The sequence below is a fragment of the Microcebus murinus genome, chromosome 6 (genome assembly GCF_040939455.1).
Source record: "Microcebus murinus isolate Inina chromosome 6, M.murinus_Inina_mat1.0, whole genome shotgun sequence".
NCBI classification, from domain to species: domain Eukaryota; kingdom Metazoa; phylum Chordata; class Mammalia; order Primates; family Cheirogaleidae; genus Microcebus; species Microcebus murinus.
In genome coordinates, this window is record NC_134109.1 from 21,816,502 (window position 1) to 21,836,908 (window position 20,407).

General features: G+C 37.0%; 1 protein-coding gene across 4 annotated transcripts in view; it reads left to right on the forward strand.

Moving 5' to 3' along the window:
• The first annotated feature begins 477 nt into the window (after positions 1 to 477).
• The window catches only part of CEP128 (centrosomal protein 128), a 362,607-nt gene continuing 342,677 nt past the window's right edge, over positions 478 to 20,407 (forward strand). For 2 of the 4 annotated variants that reach the window (XM_076003809.1, XM_076003811.1), the window contains exons 1-3: positions 478 to 660; positions 2,523 to 2,678; positions 18,577 to 18,704. The gene's annotated coding sequence lies outside the window, so the exon portion shown is untranslated. Of the gene's footprint in view, positions 661 to 2,522; positions 2,679 to 18,576; positions 18,724 to 20,407 lie in introns of all 4 variants that reach the window. The other 2 variants (XM_020285697.2, XM_076003810.1) reach the window with 2 other exon arrangements.

Genomic DNA, 20,407 nt, shown 5'->3' on the forward strand with positions numbered 1-20,407 from the left:
GTGTGATCTTAGGTGAGTCACTTACCCTTCCAGGTCTAAAAGGTTTGTCTAGATAATCTTCTCTGTTCTCCTCTAGTTCTAAGAATTTGTGAACCTTTAAAACAAGATAATGGGCGCTGGCATTAAGGAAATTTTTACATTTCACTGCTAGAAATTATCCTTCCCTGTCCTCTAGGGAGTAAAATTACAGTCGGGGCCAAGGCAGCTGCTAATTCACTTTCTATCTGGAGCTTGCCTCTTAACAGAGACTACTGGCCCTTTAAAAAAACATTAAGAACAGGGTGAGAGGGCGCGGCCGAGGGACTCAGGTGCCCGCTAATCCGGCCTCTTCCGGAAAAATTACCCGAAGGCCTGTCTTGTGGCATTCTGGGACTTGCAGTTTCTTTCCGGGCGGCTCTTCCTTGGTAACTCTTTGTCCTTGAGGCGGGGATGGACTACAACTCCCAGAGGGCCAAGCGGCGGCAGCGGCGGGGTCCTGTACTCTCGCTGTGGCTGGGCGGCTAGTTCAAGTTGCCATAGCTGCGAGGCTGGGGAGACCAGAGTCGGTTGCTCCGCAGCATTTGGTCAGTTGCACCTTCTAGGTCACTGGTAGCCGCGGGAGCCGGGTGAAGCCTCGGCGATGATCCGGCATTAAGGACCTGGGGTCATCGTCTGTCTCAGGTACCTGCCCCCTCACTGCCTCCCTTGTCCTTTCTCTGTCACTTCCTTATCTTACCATAGCGTTTTAGGTCCCATTTCCCCCTTTCCCTAGGGTGGGGACACCGTAGATGCGCGAAGCTCTGGGATGGGGCTGTGGGTGGGTGGAGTGTGTGCCGAGGTGAGGGGAGAGGGTGTGCCTGACATCCCGAGGCCTCCCTCCCTAGGCATGGGTGTCCACAGTCAGGTCCTGGCTAAGTTATCTAGTGACTTTGGTCTACGTTGTCCTTCCTTTGGGAGCAGCTTGCCCTGCCGCTAGTATCTGTGAAGCTTTAGTTGTCTAGGAGACTGGACTTCTTTTGTAGGCCCTCCGAAAAACCGTCTGACGTTTGCTTGCCTGTCTCGCTGTGTAACTTGATGTTTTTTGCACCTGTTTTATAGTCACAGAAAGTTTGCTGCCCTTGGGAACACTGTATCAGTGACCTGTCTTTCCTGTGCCGTTATGGGAGTTGCCTCAACCTTAGCTGTTAGCAATCCCTTAATTGAATTATTTCGTAGAAATATTTGATATGGAATCCCAGCTGCATCTTTTATTGGTTTGATGGAGCTAGTCTATTACGCAGACGTCAAACTTGACCCGCATTTTAATTTGCAGCGTTGATATAAGTATTATGTAAAGTATCTAGCACAGTGCCTGACACTGTGCAGGTGGTCAGCATTTGTTTTTTACTTTTATTAATTATGCAGAACACTGTTATCTGATAGAAGTGCAGTGTGAGCCACAAGATAATTTAAAATTTGGTAGTACTCACATTAAAAAGATAAAAAGAGAGTGGTGAAATTAATTTTAATAATTTACTTAGCACAATAGTTTAAAAATGTTTTCAACATGTAGTAAATATAAAACTTGTCGAGAGAGTTTATATTCTTTTTTTAAAAAAATAGTACTCATTCTTCAGAATCTGGCATGTATTTTACATTCATAACACATGCCAATTTGAACTGACCAGAGCTCAGTAGCCACATGTAGCTAGTGACTACTATATAGGATAGCACAAAGAGAAGATTAAAGCATTGGTGCTTTCACATTGCTACAGAGAAATTTGGTTGTGCCTATGACTCACCTCATGGAGTGAAGGTTGCTGCTTTGTTAGAAGAGTAAAGTGTGCATTGTGCCTGTGTCTTCTCTGCCGTTGCATAATCTGGATCACTTTAAATTGCCACTCAACACTTTGTTTTGATTAACTTTTCCAGGATAGCTTTTTTTCTTGAAATGGTTTGTAGATATATTCCCAGATCTACCTTATATGTGAACAACTACCCATTCTCTGGATGACTTTCTGTGGATTCTTACAGTTACTTTGAAAGCAGTCACAAAGAATTGAAAATATTTCTATCCACAGCTCTTTCCTGCAACCAAAGACATTTTATTTTTATTTATTTAGTTGCAGTACTAAATGTGGAGGAACTGGACAGCTTATAAAATATTTCTTTTGGGAGTATTAGACTACCTTAGAAATACAATTGGGCTGTTACATTCAGAAGTAAATGTTAGTTGCGTTACCTGACTTGTTTTACTAACTATTAGATATGCTACTTTTGGCTAGACTTGGGCTACAATTCACACTGCAGCATGATCTAGCAAGCTCAAGGGGTGACAAGGCATGGGTGGAAGCCGTCAGTGAGGGATATGTTGGCTGGGCTCTTGGATGTCAAGGATTCCAGTGAGGTCACTTGGGCTTTTGGACGACCCTAGGAGCATTTTCTCTGTTCTGTGATATGCTATAAACTGTACATAAGGAGGGTGAGCTAATTTTCATATTTTATTATTTAAAAAAGTTTAAAGTTGTAGGTATGTTTTACGCTCTTGTTTTATTTGTCTGTAGGTGGTTTGGGGAAAGTGTAGGGGCAACTAAAGATCATCTCCTTAACTAGGCCTTTTGCCCCGAACCTCATGAAGAAATGATAGGAGGCAGACATATGTGCCTAAGAAGAGCACTAAGCTCAGAGGAGAGCAACACGGAGTTTTGGGGGTGTGCTTTGTAAGTATGCTTTCTCCCTAAGTTTCTGAGATAACTAATTTTTGGATATTTATAGTGGAAAGGACTATGCTAACAAATAGACTTTTGGGGGCAATAAGCACCTTTTTCATATGTAGTATAAAAATAACATAGGACGGTTATACATGCAATGTAACAAAATTTTAGATGAATGAAATAAGTTCAGATATGGTTTATAGCCTTAACAAAAGCAACAATGATGCAACTATTTTTATTAGACAAGTATTTGAGAACCTATTTTGTCCCAGGCACTTCATTAGGTAACTTCTATAGGCATTATATATAACTCTTTTATTATGCTTGTCTTCATTTTACAAAGAAGGCACTTGGGGCTCAGATACTCAGATAGTTAGTTTGATTTGCTTGGGATTCTGGAGCCAAAAGACAGGTATTTATCCCCAGCTCTTCTGGCTCCAAATCCCAGTCCTGCACACTGCAGAGGTGTCTCATTGCTGTTTATAATTGTCCTCTAATAGGATTTGATTTATATTTATCATTTTTGGATAAGTATACCAGCACGGTTTATAGTTAACTCTTTAAATGTTCAAAGAGTTCTATTATCTTTCTTAGTTTTTTTCAAAATATAATCGTCCTTACATTATTACTGAGGTAAGAGATAGTTATAATTTGTGATTTCTGTAAAATAAACACGTTAAACATGAATTGTCATTGATAATTAAGGGTATAGTATTAAAAACTTAAATTCTGCAACATGGATATAAAATTCTGGACTTTTTAAAGCATTTTTATTGCAGTTTGATAGATAAAAGGCACTTAAAAATATAGGGAGGAGACACTAGGGCCTTGCAATAACACTATGTTTAAAATCTATGGTGTAGAAAATATTTAGGATTAAAGAATTTTAGAGGCCAGGAACAGTGACTCACACCGGTAATCCCTGCATTGGGAGGCTGAGGTGGGAGGATCACTTGAGCCCAGGAGTTTGAGGCTGCTGTGAGCTAGGCTAATACCATTGAACTCTAGCCTAGGTGACAGAGTGAGACTCTGCCTCAAAAAAAAAAAAAAAAAAAAGAATTTTAGAGCTGGAGGAACCTAATAGGATAATCTGGTCCAGAAATTCTCAGCTGCATAATCTTGACACATTTGGGAATAATATAAAGATAATCTAGAGTGGATTCACTATTATCTGTATAGTCATGTCCCTGGGTTGATTCTAATATGAAATGGTTTCCATGTACTCATACTATCTTCTAGTATGTTTTTCTTTTTTTGTAGCAATGTATTGTTACACGTCAGTCCATAAAATTCTACCTTGTCTCTTAACTTCTATGTAGTATCTTGGTAATGAGATACATTTAATGTGTTCTTTATCAGTGGATTTGTATTTTTTTAAAAAATTTTTTACAACTATATATAATTCTAAAATGAAATTCTTATGTGTACATCTACACTTAAGATGTATACATACATCTTTTGCTTTTCTAGGATAATATTCATAGAAGCAGTATTTCTTGGTCAAAGCATATGCATATTATTTATTTTTACTTATATTGCCAGGTTGTTCTCCGGAAAAGCTAATATAGTTTTTATAGTTAATATTCTTACAAGTTGTAACCTTGAGCTTGAGAGCTTTTTCTTCCATATGTGTAAAACAGATAAATGTGAATATTTTATTATTTTAATTTGCATTTCTTTAGTGAAATTATGTTTATACATGTGTCAGGGTCATTTGAGTTCTGTGAATTGTTTGTATGTATATCCTTTGTGCCTTTTAATGCTGGACTGTTCTTTTTCTTGTAAAGGGCTGATTAATCCTTTTGTGCCCATATAATGCAATTTTTTTCTGAATTTTTCCATTAGCTTTTAAATCTTGTTTCTGGTGTCTTGTTATCCGTAATTTTATGAATGACTCTAAGAGGCTTATCAGGCTCTTATCAGATATACATACCTTCCTGAAATTCTGTTAGCATAGATCTCTACAATGCTGGTACTTGGAGTGTTTGAGAAATGGGAGTATTTGTGGTTATATGAATTTATTTAGCTGATGAACATTTAGAGTCTACTCTGTGTACAGGGTTGTCATAAAATAGATGCTTGTGAATGAATGAACTCATGGATGAATGGATGAGTAAATTAAAGCTAAGTCTGAGCTAGGTTCTTTTGAATGAAGAGAGACATTGTGGATGAAGTGGACTATGATTATTATTTTAAGGAATGAATAAATGAATAGGCATTTTATATATTATAGAATGAAGAGGAAGCTTGATGGTGGGAGAGTGAAAACTTTAAAAATGGCAAAAATGGGTTTTTCTACGATAGCAGTTGGTACATGGAGATAGTACAGAAAATGAACCCAGATGATAAAGAATCTAGGTAATATGGAGTTTAGAGCTTTATAGTACAAAAAAATAATAATTGAGGAATGCAGTTAGCTGCAAATGACTATCACAAATTAAAATGGCTCACAATAACTCAAGTTATTGAGCTGACTTCTTAGGTTTGATTCAGTTATTAAATTTTTAACACATGTATTAAAACGAATTTGAAATGTTTACCATGTTTATAGTAGACATTATCAAGTATTCATATTTATATTATTTTGCTGCTCAATTCATATTGTTTGAATATTTAAGATAATTTAGGACATTTGCCACAAGAATTTCTTCATCCAACTATTATTTAATTAGTACTTGCTATTTGTAAAGCCCTGTACTTCAACATTTGTTTCTGGATTAATCAAACAGGATAATAAAGAAAATTTTATTGTAAATTCATTTTGAAATTTTCCAACTACATGCCAAGCATGTGAGATACACCCGTGAACAAAATAAACACACTCTCTGATGAAATTGAGAGTCTAGTGGGAAAACAAACAAGTAACAGCCTACTAGTTGGTATCCATGGTGGTATCCACACAGCCGAGGGCATCTGATCCAGAGTTAGGATTAGGTAGTAAAGGAAGGCTTTCTAGGGTAACTTTCCTTTGAATCAAGACTTAAAGAAAAAGCAGGAGTTAGTCAAGGGAAAAAGAGTATTCCATATTCTAGGTGGTGAGTCCGGCATAGGCATGAAGGTGACATGAGTGTGAAATATTTGAGGAATGGAAAAAAAAATTCCAAGGCACCAATAATTACATGTCATGGACATGTTTAATAAGTGTCTTTCTACATTTATAGAGCTATAAGAATGCAGAGGGAGGAAAGATCACTTCTGGCTGGATATTGAAAGCTTCACTGAGATTGTATTATTTAAGCTATCCTTGGAAAGATGAATTGAATTTAAATAGGCAATAGTAGAGGACATTCCAACATTAATGAGGGTTGGGAGTGGTAGGAGAATAGCTGGTGTTAACAGCAGAATGTAAGATATATGTTTTCTATGGCTTCAAAGTTGGGGTCTGGAATTCCTGATTCAAAAACCTACACTCAATCATGTGGGCAGTAGGGTATCAATGAAGGTTGGAATGGATAGGAAAAGTGTTGGAGTTAGGAAGCCATTTTGGTGGCTGGGAATGAGCTAAGAAAAGTCCTGAGTTGAGTGGTGCCAGTGGCAATGAGAAGGTATGGGTGGTAGGAACCTGAGCCTTGGAGAAAGCCTCAGGACTCATTTCTTGGTAGCTGTGTTCCTTTGAGTCTTACTTAGTTTCTCTAAGCTTCTTTTCTCATGCTGTATATAATGATGACAATAGTACCTACCTTGTAGAACTATTGTCAAACAATAATCTATGTTATGAAAGCACTAGTTATCCTACAGTGTTATAATTTTTTGTGAAGGTTTTTAGAGTTGGAATTCTTAACTGGAATCTACTCCATGTACTCTGAGTAATTTGGCTTTGAAAAATAATTGATTTTCAATGATATCAAGCTGTATTTATTATAATTGGATGCCTTTATAATCCTATGCATTTAAAATTTTAATTTATACATTTAAAACATTCTGGGAGGCCGGGCGCTGTGGCTCACGCCTGTAATCCTAGCTCTTGGGAGGCCGAGGCGGGCGGGTTGCTCAAGGTCAGGAGTTCAAAACCAGCCTGAGCAAGAGCGAGACCCCGTCTCTACTATAAAAAATAGAAAGAAATTAATTGGCCAACTGATATATATATAAAAAAAATTAGCCGGGCATGGTGGCGCATGCCTGTAGTCCCAGCTACTCGGGAGGCTGAGGCAGAAGGATCACTCGAGCCCAGGAGTTTGAGGTTGCTGTGAGCTAGGTTGACGCCACGGCACTCACTCTAGCCTGGACAACAAAGCGAGACTCTGTCTCAAAAAAAAAAAAAAAACATTCTGGGAAGGGGTTCATGGTATAGTCAAGAATAAGAATGTTTTTAAAATTTAGAAGTTTTTATTATATTTTGTGAAGAATATACAAATTATCCTATTTTTCTACTTATAAAATTAAGAATAAGAAACAACTCTTCAATAAGCATATCAATAAGTACAATAACAATGTATTCAAGTTTTTTATTACATAAGCATTAAGGGAAAATTTTAAAGATAGCAAGAAGAGTAGAGGAAGAAAGAGATATAGGATTTTAGGAATAGGTTTTAGGAAGAAAGAAATATAGGGTTTTAGGAAGAAAAAAAGTGAAATAGAAAATACATATATACCCGAAAGAAAATGCCTTTATTTATTTATTTTTAAAGTTTTAGGATATGGTTTCTGAAAAAAAAAGACATTTTTGTGCTTGAAAGAAGTTCTAATCATTCTTAATAAGAGAAAAGATTATTTTAAAGACATCTTAAAATAGCTATAGAAAGCTGTATTTATAACAGGTTTACATATTTAATTCTTCTTTATCTTATATCTATTATATGAACCGTTGGTTTTAAGTAAATATGTAATACTTATTTTACATGCATTTCTGGAGAGAGGGCAGGAAAGGATGGATCATGAGAAATATGGCAGGGAAAGACAAAGGAAATATTTTGGTGATTGGGTAATATATTTGGCATTTGCACATTTCATTTGCATCTAAGAATGTAGTGGAGGCTGGGCATAGTGGCTCACGCCTGTTATCCTCACACTCTGGGAGTCCTAGGTGGGAGGATCGCTTGAGGTCAGGAGTTTGAGACCAGCCTAAGAAAGAGCAAGACCCCCCCATCTCTACAAAAACTAGAAAAATTATCTGGGTGTTGTGGTCAGGCCTGTAGTCCCAGCTACTTGGTTGAGGCAGGAGGATCGTTTGATCCCAGAAGTTTAAAGTTGCTGTGAGCTGTGATGACACCACTACTCTACCCATGGTAACAGAGCAAGACCCTGTCTCAAAAAAAAAAAAAAAAAAAAAGAAGAAGAAGAATGCAGTGGAAAAAAGTGCTAGCTTAAAGATAGAAGATTTGGGTTCTAGTTCTGTTTTTGCAATTTTTTAGCAAAGCAATCTTGGGCAAGTACTTTACTCAAAGCTTCATTTTTCTTTAGTAGCAAAAGTGAAGTTGTAATTCTATCAACTTTACAGGACTGAAATAAAGATCAAATGAGAAAATATTAATGAAAATGTTTTGTAAGCTATAAAGCAATATGCAAAATTAAGGTATAAATGGCAATACAAATATTTCCCCTTCTTAAAATGGTCAGTGTTGTTTTATTCGCTAGAAAAGTCAAGACGGGTTTCTGTTTTTTTTAAAAAGTAAGAGGAAGATAACAAGTATGCTTTATGATATACTTAGGAAACAACTTGTTTCTTATGAAAAACTGAAATTATTATGAGGAACAAATAAATAGCTCCAACTATTGTTTATGATTGTTTTGAATCTTTTTTCTCAAAAACTACTAGCTTGGCATTTGTTATATCAGCTGGTTATGCTTATTTTGTGCATCCTAACTTGGATCTGTCCTTTTCCCCCCCTTACATCGGAAGACTCAGTATCTCTGAATTTAAACCCATTTTCTCAAGGAGAATAGGATTGAGAAGAAATTTTAGGAAATTAACTATTTTCTGAACCAAACCAAATAATTTATTAGTAAACTACAGATGCTCCTTTACTTATGATGGGGTTTCATTCCAATAAATGCATCATAAGTTGAAAATATCCTAAGTTGAAAATGCACTTAATACCCCTAATCTGTGGATTAGGGGTATTAGCTTAGCCTAGTCTACTCTAAACATACTCAGAACACTTACTTTAGCCTACAGTTGGGCAAAATCATCTAAACCAAAGCCTATTGTATAGTAAAGTATTGAATATCTCATGTAATTAAATGGATACTATACTGAAAGTGAAAAGCAGTATGGGTACTCAAAGTACGATTTCTACTGAATGTAATTTCTTTCACACTGTTGTAAAGTCGAAAAATCATTAAATCTAACCATCCTAAGTTAGGGAACATGTGTGTGTGTGTGTGTGTATGTGTGTATGTGTATGTATATGTATATATCAGTCAGCTTTTGCTGCATAGCACATGAAACCTTGGCATACAACAATAAACATTTTTTGTGTTTTTGTTTTTTAGAAATTTTTAAAATTGATGCATAATATTTACACATATTTAGGGAGCACATGTGATGTTTTGTTACGTGCATAGAATTTAATAAAATGTTTAGTTTATTGCTTGTGCAGTGCATCAGCTCAGCTGTCTGCTTTTCATGGCTAGGCTCATTCACTTGTTTGAGGTCAGCTGGCTGATCTGCTGATCTAAACTGGAAGATGCTGGGGCATCCATGTATTCTACCTCTTCCACAGGCTAGCCTGAGCATGTCCTCATACCCAAGAAGAGTTGCAGGAGAGCAAGATGGAAGAGATGGAAGAGTTGCAGGAAAGCAAGTTCCAGTGCATAATCCCATTTCAAGTCTCAGCTTGTGCCCTGTCAGCTTAAATCCTATTGGCCAAAGCAAGTCAGGTAGCTGAGCCCAGAGTCAGGGGCCTGGGCAGGTAACTCTACCTATGGTGGGAAGGTAGTGCATATAGGGAGGGGGAAGAATCTGGGCCAAAATATGCAACATACTATACTTTTTTTTCTGAATTCAGTTTCTGATATACACAATAATGGGAACATTTTCTAAGTAGTTTGCTTAAAATCAAGCCCTTTTGCTCAGTAGCAGTATCTCAGGTTTTATATATAATCTATGGGCATGGCCAGTATAGAGGCTCTATCAGAGCACCAGTCTTCCTATTCTGTCTTACTCAGTTTCCTTTCTAGTCTGTAGACGAGAGTACATTGTAGGCATTTAACCCTCATAATTCTTTCCAGTTGAACTGCTCATTTTCAGCTGGGCAGCGAGGCTGGTAAACTTCCTTTGTCTTGGTTCTTTATTCAAAATAGGATTGCAAACTCAGCTACTAAGTGGGGCCAGTCAGGTAACACACTGTGTGACTCAGGCCTGGTGGAGATTGGGATGAACAGGAAGGTGTGTGTCTGACCATTAGGCAGATACTATTTTTGTCCATGTTGCCACAGGAAATTTTGTACTCACCATTGCCAGATCTTTGAATTTTTCAAGAGAAGTTGGTATTAGAATTTTTAAGTGAACTCTTTCTGTTTTTAAATTAAAGTTGTAACACAGTGACTATGATTTTTTAAATATATATTGGTTGGCTGGGTTTGTTCAATAGTCTTCCATTGATTTAAACAAAACGGTGTCAGAAACTCGGGGGTCCAGCTCCATCTTTGTTCATGCTAGTTTCTTGTTCAGTCTGGGGCAGTTTGGACAATTAATAGAGGCTGTCTATGCTTTCATGAGACTTAATTCTTATCTGCTATTTTGAGAATATTGTGTTTTTTTTTATCTGGCAGCAAATGCAAGAGTGCAATTCCATTGCTCACCAATAAGAAATGAATTCATCTCGGGGGTTTGTTAGCATCCATTTTCTTATAAGCTTGCTTGCTTGCTTTATTTTCTCTCTTTTCTTTCTCTTTTCTCTTTTTTCTTTTTCTCTCTCTTTCTTTTTTATTTTTCTTAAGTTTTATTTTTTACCTTGACATGTTTTACATGTTAGTTAATTTTGTAAACTGCCTCATTTATTTTAGAAGTGTTGTAGATGTATAACTCTGAAATATCTGTGTCATTCAGTTGTGAGATAGGGAGAGGGTTATTAAGTAACTTTATATTCTTTTCAAACTTTGCTGATTTTTTTTACAACTGGCACATACATAATCATCTGAGCAGCTGCAAGTTCTTTTCTTCATGTCTGAATAAGGAGTCATTCTGTATGCTGCATGGTCTTTCCCAGAACATGTGCCATATGCTTGCATGCTCCCTGCTATGTGGGCACTCGTCCACGTGGTTCTGCCCTCCGATGCTGAGGTGCTGGACCAGGGTATTCTCCTGATTAAAGTGGAACAGAAAGACAGTCTGGGACTGAGCCTGCCAGGACACTCTCATGGAGTAGAGATGTGTGGTGTGTGTGTAAGTGTGTAAGAAAGCTTGTTTTTTTCCCAATTTGGGCAGGTTAACTTTGGGAAGCTCAGTTTCCTTACCTGTAAAATGGATTACAGCAGTGTTTATTTTGTAGGACTGTTGTCGGGGTTAAATTAGTTAATATGTGTAAAGTGCTTAGAACAGGGCCTGGCACACAGTAAGGGCCATATCAGCGGTAATTATTTTTTTTTTTTTTTTTTGAGACAGAGTCTCGCTTTTGTTGCCCAGGCTAGAGTGAGTGCCGTGGCGTCAGCCTAGCTCACAGCAACCTCAAACTCCTGGGCTCGAGTGATCCTTCTGCCTCAGCCTCCCGGGTAGCTGGGACTACAGGCATGCGCCACCATGCCCGGCTAATTTTTTATATATATATCAGTTGGCCAATTAATTTCTTTCTATTTATAGTAGAGACGGGGTCTCGCTCTTGCTCAGGCTGGTTTCGAACTCCTGACTTTGAGCAATCCGCCCGCCTCGGCCTCCCAAGAGCTAGGATTACAGGCGTGAGCCACAGCGCCCGGCCTAGCGGTAATTATTAGTAGTGCTTAGTTTGTCTTACACTGTGATGACCACTACCACCACTACCACCATTATTAGTATATTCTTTTTTTTTTTTTGAGACAGAGTCTCACTTTGTTGCCTGGGCTAGAGTGCCATGGCATCAGCCTAGCTCACAGCAACTTTAAACTCTTTGGGCTCAAGTGATCCTCCTGCCTCAGCCTCCCGAGTAGCTGGGCCTACAGACATGTGCCACCATGCTCGGCTAATTTTTTTCTATATATTTTTAGTTGGCCAATTACTTTCTTTCTATTTTTCATAGAGACAGGGTCTCGCTCTTGGTCAGGCTGGTTTCGAACTCCTGACTTTGAGCGATCCTCCTGCCTCGGCCTCCCAGAGTGCTAGGAATTACAGGTGTGAGCCACCATGCCCAGCCTAGTATATTCTTTTCTAAAAAAATAATTTCTCTCTCCTGGAAGCTAGCTCTTGTGTGTTGTTTTGTTGGGTCTCAGAGCCTTGATTATAACAATAAGTACTCCATTTTTATCAGCTTATTTTGCTTTTGGAGAAGAGTAACTTTACTCACTGTTACACCGTTTTTTGCCTTCCCTTGACTTGCATTTACATGTAACAGTGTACTAATTAAAAGGTTGGATATTGTCTCTACCCTAAGGGGTGTTAGAAATCCTGCCTTGCAAGGTTGGCCTGAGGTTAAGCCAACCTTTACTGAGCTACTTTACTATACACAAAGTACCTGTCACACCTAGGTGCCCAGTAAATGATGGTTCTTGTGTTTATATGTCTGATGTTCTGATTTCCAGCTATGTGCTCCAATTATTAAATCCAGTATGTTTCTGCTTTATCAATGTTTTAAAGCACCTTTCCTTTTGACCTTTAATTTTAAATTGTGCTCATTAAACTTTTACCAAAGGATTATCTTTCAGTTCTTAGGCAAGAACATCATTATCTTCTCCCTGACCCTTAAAATTGGCTGTGCTACAGTTTGTTGGATCCTCTGGTAATGTGGCTTGAGAAGTTTAAGGATGAAGGCTATTATTTGTGTCACTTATTAAGGCAGGAGGCTTGAAATCTGGGAACTAACTCCAGAGGGTAGGGGAAATATGTCACAATGTTTGCAAGAAGGAAGTATAAAAAGTCCTCAGCCAGTGTTGCACTGGACTCTAGCAGGGGTCCTCAAATGTGGGCCACATGTGGCCTGCCGAGGACATTTATCTGGCCAGCCGGGTGTTTTTGCCACCGCTGCCTGTCCTGCTTAGCAGCTGACTCGTCCCAGGCCCACAGTGCACGTGTGTAGAATGTGTGCCACACTCTCCAACGGCCCTCCAATGGTCTGAGGGACAGTGAACTGGCCCCCTGTTTGAAAAGTTTGAGGACCTCTGCTCTAGACAATAAGTGGCTTGCGTGTATGGATCCTAATAGTAGGGTAGTTCTTGTCTGAAGTCTGACATCTTGTATCTTGGACCTGTCTGGTATTAGAATCCCAAATGTTTTACAATCTGAGGCTTATATCCTATGAGTAAATATTCTTTCTAACTACTATTCCATCTCTTTCTTTCTTCACATATCCAGACTTTAAAGAGTGATTTATACATAGTGCCTCTGCTTTTTTGCTTTTCATTTACTCTACAATCTCACATCTTCCTCACCTACACTGTTTTACTGAGACTGCTTTTAATATGTTCACTAACAATCGAAAAGGATACTTTCTAGTCCTTTTCTTATTGCCATATCTGTTGTATTTGTTTATCAGAATCTAATCCGAGTTTCCCTCTAAATAGGGGAGACAGATACTCTACATTAAATTGAACAGGGAAAGTTTAATATAAAGTAGGGGTTGGCAAGCCCTGTCCTATGAGCCAAATTCAGTCCACCACAGGCCAACCACCACAAGCCACCCCATTCATTTACATATTGTCTCTGCTTTTGTGCTACAGTAGCACAAAAGTGCTAATAGTTATGGCAGAGAAAAACAGTTTGCTGGCCCCTGATGTAATTAAGTATAACAAGGGATTATCTGTAAGTGGATAGAGAGAATTCTAAAGCATCCCCAGGACTGAGGGAGAATGTCCAAGGAAAGTATAAACTTGGAGGGGTCCCTCTGCAAAGCTGGGGTTCATACCTTATTGGAGAAGGTGTGGCTGCAATCCACTGAATGGTGGAGAGACCTGCTGGGTTACCTAGGCAAGAGCTGGTCCAGTCACTGGGCAAGCAGGGAACACTGTTCCTAGGTAAAGGCAGAATGAGGCTGGAAGGCAGGGAACTGCAACTAGGACTGAAGGGCAGAAAACACCTCTCTGGGATGCGGGTAGGCTGAAGCTGGGGGATTGACTGTGAGAGTACCTGTGAGATTCACTGAGAATCAGAGTTGGGATGGTGCTACTGAAACTTAATGGGAAGCTGCCCAACGGGGGTGCCGCTGAAACTTGTTGGGGATGAGTACCACTGGATGCCCCTCATACAGGATGCTGAAACAGAAATGCAACAGGTGGAAAACATTGGAACCCAGAAGAGAAGCCCCTTCCTCCTGCAGTTTCCTTTCATCAGGTTCTTTAACAAAGCCTAACATTACGCTCGCTACAAAGGAGAAATGTTTAAAGGGCTCAGCTCTGTTTTCAAAGAGCAGACAATGAGGTATGGATTTGGAACTGAGAGGCAATACATTGTTAACTGGCAAAATTTGTAATAGTTCTTTTCTTACTTTCTTGAAACACTTCTTTTTGTAACTTCTGTTATATTGTTTCCCCTAGTTTTCCATCGACCTCTCATGTTTGTTTTCAGTCTCATTTGCCAGCTTCTTCTGTTGCCTTTTGTATATTGGAGCTCTTCAGGGTTTTTCTCTTTTTCTACTTCTTTTCTCACTGCATTTTTTTTCCTTGGTGGTATCATCCACCCCCATACTGATGACTCAAATATTTCCTTAGATCCATATATCTAGTTGCTTATTAGATGTCTTTTCTTTGATATTTCTTCCCATGATACATAAATTGAGTCTCCCATCCTACCTGAAGCTTGGACAAGTTCAATTTAGAACATACCTTCTCTTAAAAGCTCTTCCTTTTCATTGATTCCCTTGCTCAGTTTAATAGTCCGTGATCCATGTAGCTACCAAAACCAGAAGCTTGTCATTCATCTTTTACTGCCTTTGTCTTAGGTGCTCACCAGTTAGTATCTAATAGATTGCAGTAGCCTCTCAACTAATCTCCCTGTTGATGTGCTTTTTACCATGTCACTCTCCACTCAAGATTCTTTAGTTTTTTTCATTAGTTATGGTAATAGCTTTCAAATGTTTTTCTTTTCTTTTGATGATAATAGGATCATTTTTAAAAAACAGTCCATACTACCTGAAACCATACATGAAAATCAGATGAAGGCATAACTGCCATGGGGGAAAGATACAAGAGCTCTGCTTGTTTGGACCCTCTCTAGTTTCTCTGAGACAGTTTTTAACTGGGTCTTTTTTCCTTTTCTTATCCTCCTGTCAAACCTTTACTCGTCCTTTATGAGGAATGGAAGCATGTTGACCTAACTCCCCTGGGATTTTGTTGTATTACTTAGCTCACCATATAGAAATCTTAACCTTACAAATCTTAACCTCTCATCAAGGACTGTGACTTACTTATTTGCTTTCATGTTTCATTTCTAATGTAGTGACAATTCAGTAAATTATGAATTAATGAATCTGTTTTAAGTATCTGATTGTGTTTCCTCTGTTTTACACTATTAACCAACATAAGAGAGAACTGGCTGATGGACTGGCACTGGACAACTGATTTTGATCTTATATTCTTATATAAATTTACCAAAAGGGTTTGAGGAGTTGAAGTTATGGAAGAACATTGATATGAAGAAGACAGGTGTAATCAATAATTGTTTCTATGTGGTAATGTCTGCTGGGTTGCTAACTTTTTCACTTGAAGGGTTAGGCAAAGCTCAAGTGGTACAACTATTGAAACAGTGAGCAATATATTCTAAAATTTTAACTTGGTTAATGATTAAGCTTAAAATACACTCCCCATCTCCCCTCACCCCCCTAAATATCAACATCATTACCTTGAACATCATCTTTGAGGACAGGGATGGCTGAGGCACCTGGAGGCTACAGAAGCAATCTCCTACTTAACATGCACTAGTCAGTCTTTGTGAAATATCACCCCTGATGCTGGGTGCTTATCTTTTATGGAACAGCTTGCAAATCCTAATTGTTTTAAACTGGCTCTGAGGAAAAGAGATTTGAGAATCAATAAATTATAGCTCTCATACATACAAATGTGCATCATTATAATGAAGACAATCTGATGGCTCTTTAGGTCAAATAACAAAAGAGGTGGACTTGAGTTTGTAAAGGCTCATTGCCAGTCCTCTTATTACAAGGTTTCAATGCAGTTTTACTCTCTCTGGTTGCTGTGTTTAGGATTACATACGGGCATTTCTTTTAGATGGATAGAGCCTCAGTGGGAGCGCATTGATGTGGGTTCATTACTTGCTCTGGTGGCCATATGTCTTCTTTATAAGGTTCATTAAGGCAGAGGCAATAATATTTATGCTTTTAAATACTGATGTGTTGAGAGAAGCTAAATAAACTATTCTAAGAATTGTACCATCTGCTTTTCAGACCCAGAGCTTTCTCTAGGATTCTAGGGACTTTCACCCAAGGTCACCCATCTTAGTTCTCTCTAGAGTCTTGGAAAAAGCTCAGAGTTTGAAAAGCAGACAGCACCAGCAGGTGGTAGTAACTTGCAGAAGAATTTTTACTGCTTTTTTTCTAATTGAAGGAAATACTTATCTTTAACCAGAATTTAGGTAATTCAGTTTCTTTACATTTTTCTTTAAGAGTATAATCATTCTTCAAATTTAGAAATTTTTTTTCTTTCACTTAGTATTATACTGAAATTTCTTATGATAATCAGAATAAATTCCTGATCCAATTGAACGTTTTTCTTTTACATCTTTAAAAATAATAATGAAGATTTTCCTTGAACATACATAGCTGTTTATTCTTCTAGCTTAGTAATTCTTCTTTGGGCTTCAAATTGTAATAGTGATTAAATATTACTCATGAGCCATTGCTAATTTGTTTCCCAAAGTGGAATTTGATTACATAAGCAATGGCAGTACACATTAATATATTTTTACATAATCCTTCAATTTTTAAGTCATTCTAGTATTTAGAGTATTTCTTTAAGTGAGTCAGTTTTTGAATCTAATAACTATCCTTCAGCAAAGCTACAAAGAGTTTTTACAATTAAAACAATTCTTTTAGCTCATAAACTCATGATAAATTGTTCCTTTGTTCAGCCAGTGCTCTTTAGTATGAAACAATAGAGATTGGTATTGTGATCCCATTTTTTTCAGCTCATCAATTGGTGAGAACTAGTGGCATGGCCCTATCCATTAATAGATAGGGGATTAGGAAGTAAGCTCAAGAAGTTGCCAGGAAGGAAAAGGAAACAGGTACCAAGAAGAAGGGAGTTCTGAATATAGAGCTTTTATTTAAGCTCATTTTCTAAGTTGTCAGTTTTTAAATCTGCTATCAGCCTATTAACCTGCTAGATCTGAAGTTGATATTTATATTTTTCTTTCTTTTAAGTAGACATTATAGTTTTCCTTATTATATATCAATATGTATTCATTATTGAAAATTTATGAAAGATAGGAATATTTAATAAATATAAATTGACTATGAACTCTGGATGGTAAATACATACTTTTGGTTTGTTTTCCTCCCCTTTTATCTCTGCTCTTTCTTGCACCTCTAAATTTATATACTGATAATTTATATATGCATACAGATAGTTTATTATAAAGTTGGAATTCATACTTTTATCACTTGTTTTGCCATAAAATGTTCTTAGAAACGGGTTTTAAAGTCTGTGTACTGTTCGTGGTATGGATGTAACATATTTTAACCATTTTCTTATATTTTGAAATTTAAATTGTTTTTATTTTCCCTCTATTACAACTTCATGATAACTATACATATATATGGACAATTATATACACAAATTATGCACAGAAACATATATATATTCTAAATGATTTTGTTAGGGGAAATTTTTACAAATGCATTTACTAGATCAAAGGTACAAGTTGTTCTTGATGCATATTGCCTGCTGACATCCAGACAGGTTGTATCAATTTACACATTCCTGTTAGAACAGTGTAAGAGTGCTCTTTCCACTACAACCTGTCTAACCTTAGACATTATTATTTAAAAGAAAACAATTTAATACGCCAGAAAGGCATCTTGTTTAATTTACATTTCTTAGATTATTCAGTTGAACAGTTTTTCATGGCCATGTATATTTATTTTCCTATGTGAGCACTCTTGGTATGCTTTTATCAACATGGAATGAATCTAATATATAAGGTAAAGTTTCACTGGGGAGAATATTTTCAGAGGCCTAGTAAGTTTTCATTAATGCCAATGATGTTAGGATTCACCATACTTTTTTTAAATTACTTTTTTAATTGTGTAAAATAATACATTGTTAATGATGAATGAAAAGTATATAATTGATACTGCTTTGTATTTTTGGAGTCAGTTATATTAAAGGGCTCTCTGGAACTATTTTCATGGCCTTTCATACATTCTACCCTAGGTTCCAATTATGTGGTGTGAGCCTCTTGTCAACTTTGGTGGCCACTCTATTCTCATCTGTTTTTCTTTCCCTCCATCAACCCTGTATTTGGGGAGGGGTGGTATAAGCTGATGATAGACTGGCATCTTGTGTTAAGGATAGACCTTGGCCACTGTAGCTGCTTTTTATGTTGGCACTGAAGGTTACATGTTCTCTCAATTAGCTATGGGAGTGGAGTCATGTTTGACTTTTTGAATTGTCAGTAATAGTTAAAGAAAATGCCAAATATTTATTAACAACAAAATCATTTATTTTCTATTTATTATAATCAGTCTTTAATTTTCCTTAGTTCAACATTTATGAAACTTAAGTAATTAAGGTCCTTAGATGGTTGCTAAGTATGTGTTTCTTATGCTTAAAAAAAAGCCATACAAATTTCTCATATATCTCCTCTTAAATCTTGGTATCTCTGCAGGTGTTCCATCAGATGCAGGAGTTTGAACATCTTTTATTGCTCAAAGTAATTGAAATTATTAGCTGAAGACGTTGTGTGTATGTACCCGTGAAACTCATGCTGGAAAGTGTGATTCTATTTTATTAAAAGTATGTAATCCCAGTGGGGGTAAGTGAGGGGTCATTTTTTTCCCTGTATTATATGACAATTGGAGATAATTTAGTTAATGTTGTTCTTGATTTTATTTAATGCCATGAAGATTTTCTGTTTTAGAGTTAAATTCACTATCCCATGTCTTCACTTGTTAATATTTATCAATTGACTATAATGCATGTTTCATACAAAAGATTTTGAGGTACCTATGCTTGTGGTAAAAGTATAAAAACATGTCCTGGAGAATTATATAATACATGAAATCCTGCTAATGGTTATTACTGGGGAGGTGGGACAGGAACAGTATTGGGTTAAGAGTAGGGTCATATCTACCACTTTATTTGTAATATTCTAAATATTTTACTAAAAAATATTAGAAGGTATACATGTCAGAATGATACCATTTATTAGTTCTAGGTGGTAGATATATGCATGCTTATTTTATTAATCTATTTTCTAATTTAAATATTTTTCCCAATTATTAAAAAAAGCATAAGAATTTCAGTTATAATTCTTCTTTAGTCAAGTTGAAACTCAAATTGTCTACTTTTTAGAAGTGTCTGACATACCATTTATTTCCAGTGTAGTGATTTGTAGATAAATATTTATTAAAATTTTGATACTCTTAGAAAAATCAAGTCCCAAAGATAGTTATTTTATTCCTTGTTCTCATCAGCAACCATTATAGTAAGCATTGTCTTTTTCAATATCACGTTTTTATTCTGCTTCAAGATTTCTTAACTTCAATTTAATTTCCAGAATTATGACTCGTTAACATGAAATTATACTCTAAGCAATAGAATTTTGATATGAAAGAGACAGATCCCAGGCATAATTATTATTTTCTTTTATACAAGAGGTAAAAGGAATCAGGAAACAAAAACCTTGCTCTGAGGCCAATGGTTTAATTTGTTTGCAGCACTCTTTATTTAAATGTAGCATAGATGGGTCACTTCATATTTTTCCCTGGTTCCAAGTTAAGATTTCATCTTACTTCTTGATATTTCCCCCCTCTTTCTGGTATTTTTATGCTGATATGAAATAGAGGGAGTTGAGGACACCATAGACACATGTAAGCCCTGGCCTGCTGCTGTCTTTAGCAATTTTTATTAACTGTGCAGATTGTTCACTCTTAGTATATAATGGATAACAGAACACACTGGAATGAATGTAGTATTGAAGACAGAAAAGGCTAGCTAAATCCTGGGTCTGCATCCTGGGTTGCTACTTATATTCCGCTGCCTGGAATTGGATATGTTGCTTACCACCTTTTGGCCTTAGCATCTCTATAAATTAGGGGTTAATAGTGTTCATTTTAATAATTTGTTATGAGAATTAAATTGGGTTGTCTGTTTAAGGATCCACGTTGTATCTGGCATAATAGCAGGCTTTCAGAAATTGTTGATTTTACCTGCTTTCACTAATGGAAAGTGCAGGGAAGTACTTTAACTTAGAGTAAAAGATTTAGGTCATGTAGCATAAATTTATGAGATACACACAGAAGTGATTTCCTGTTTAAAAGGTGAACTTTAAATGTAAGTTTTCTTTTCTTCTTTATTCTTTTGGACTTACACAATCGTAAGCCAGGAAAAAGAAGCCAAACAGTTGCTTCAGCCTTAGTTTCTTGTTCATGTTTCCTGATATGGATGGGAGCTACACTGTGGGCACTGTACCCTCGTGCTTATGCCTAGAAGAAGGG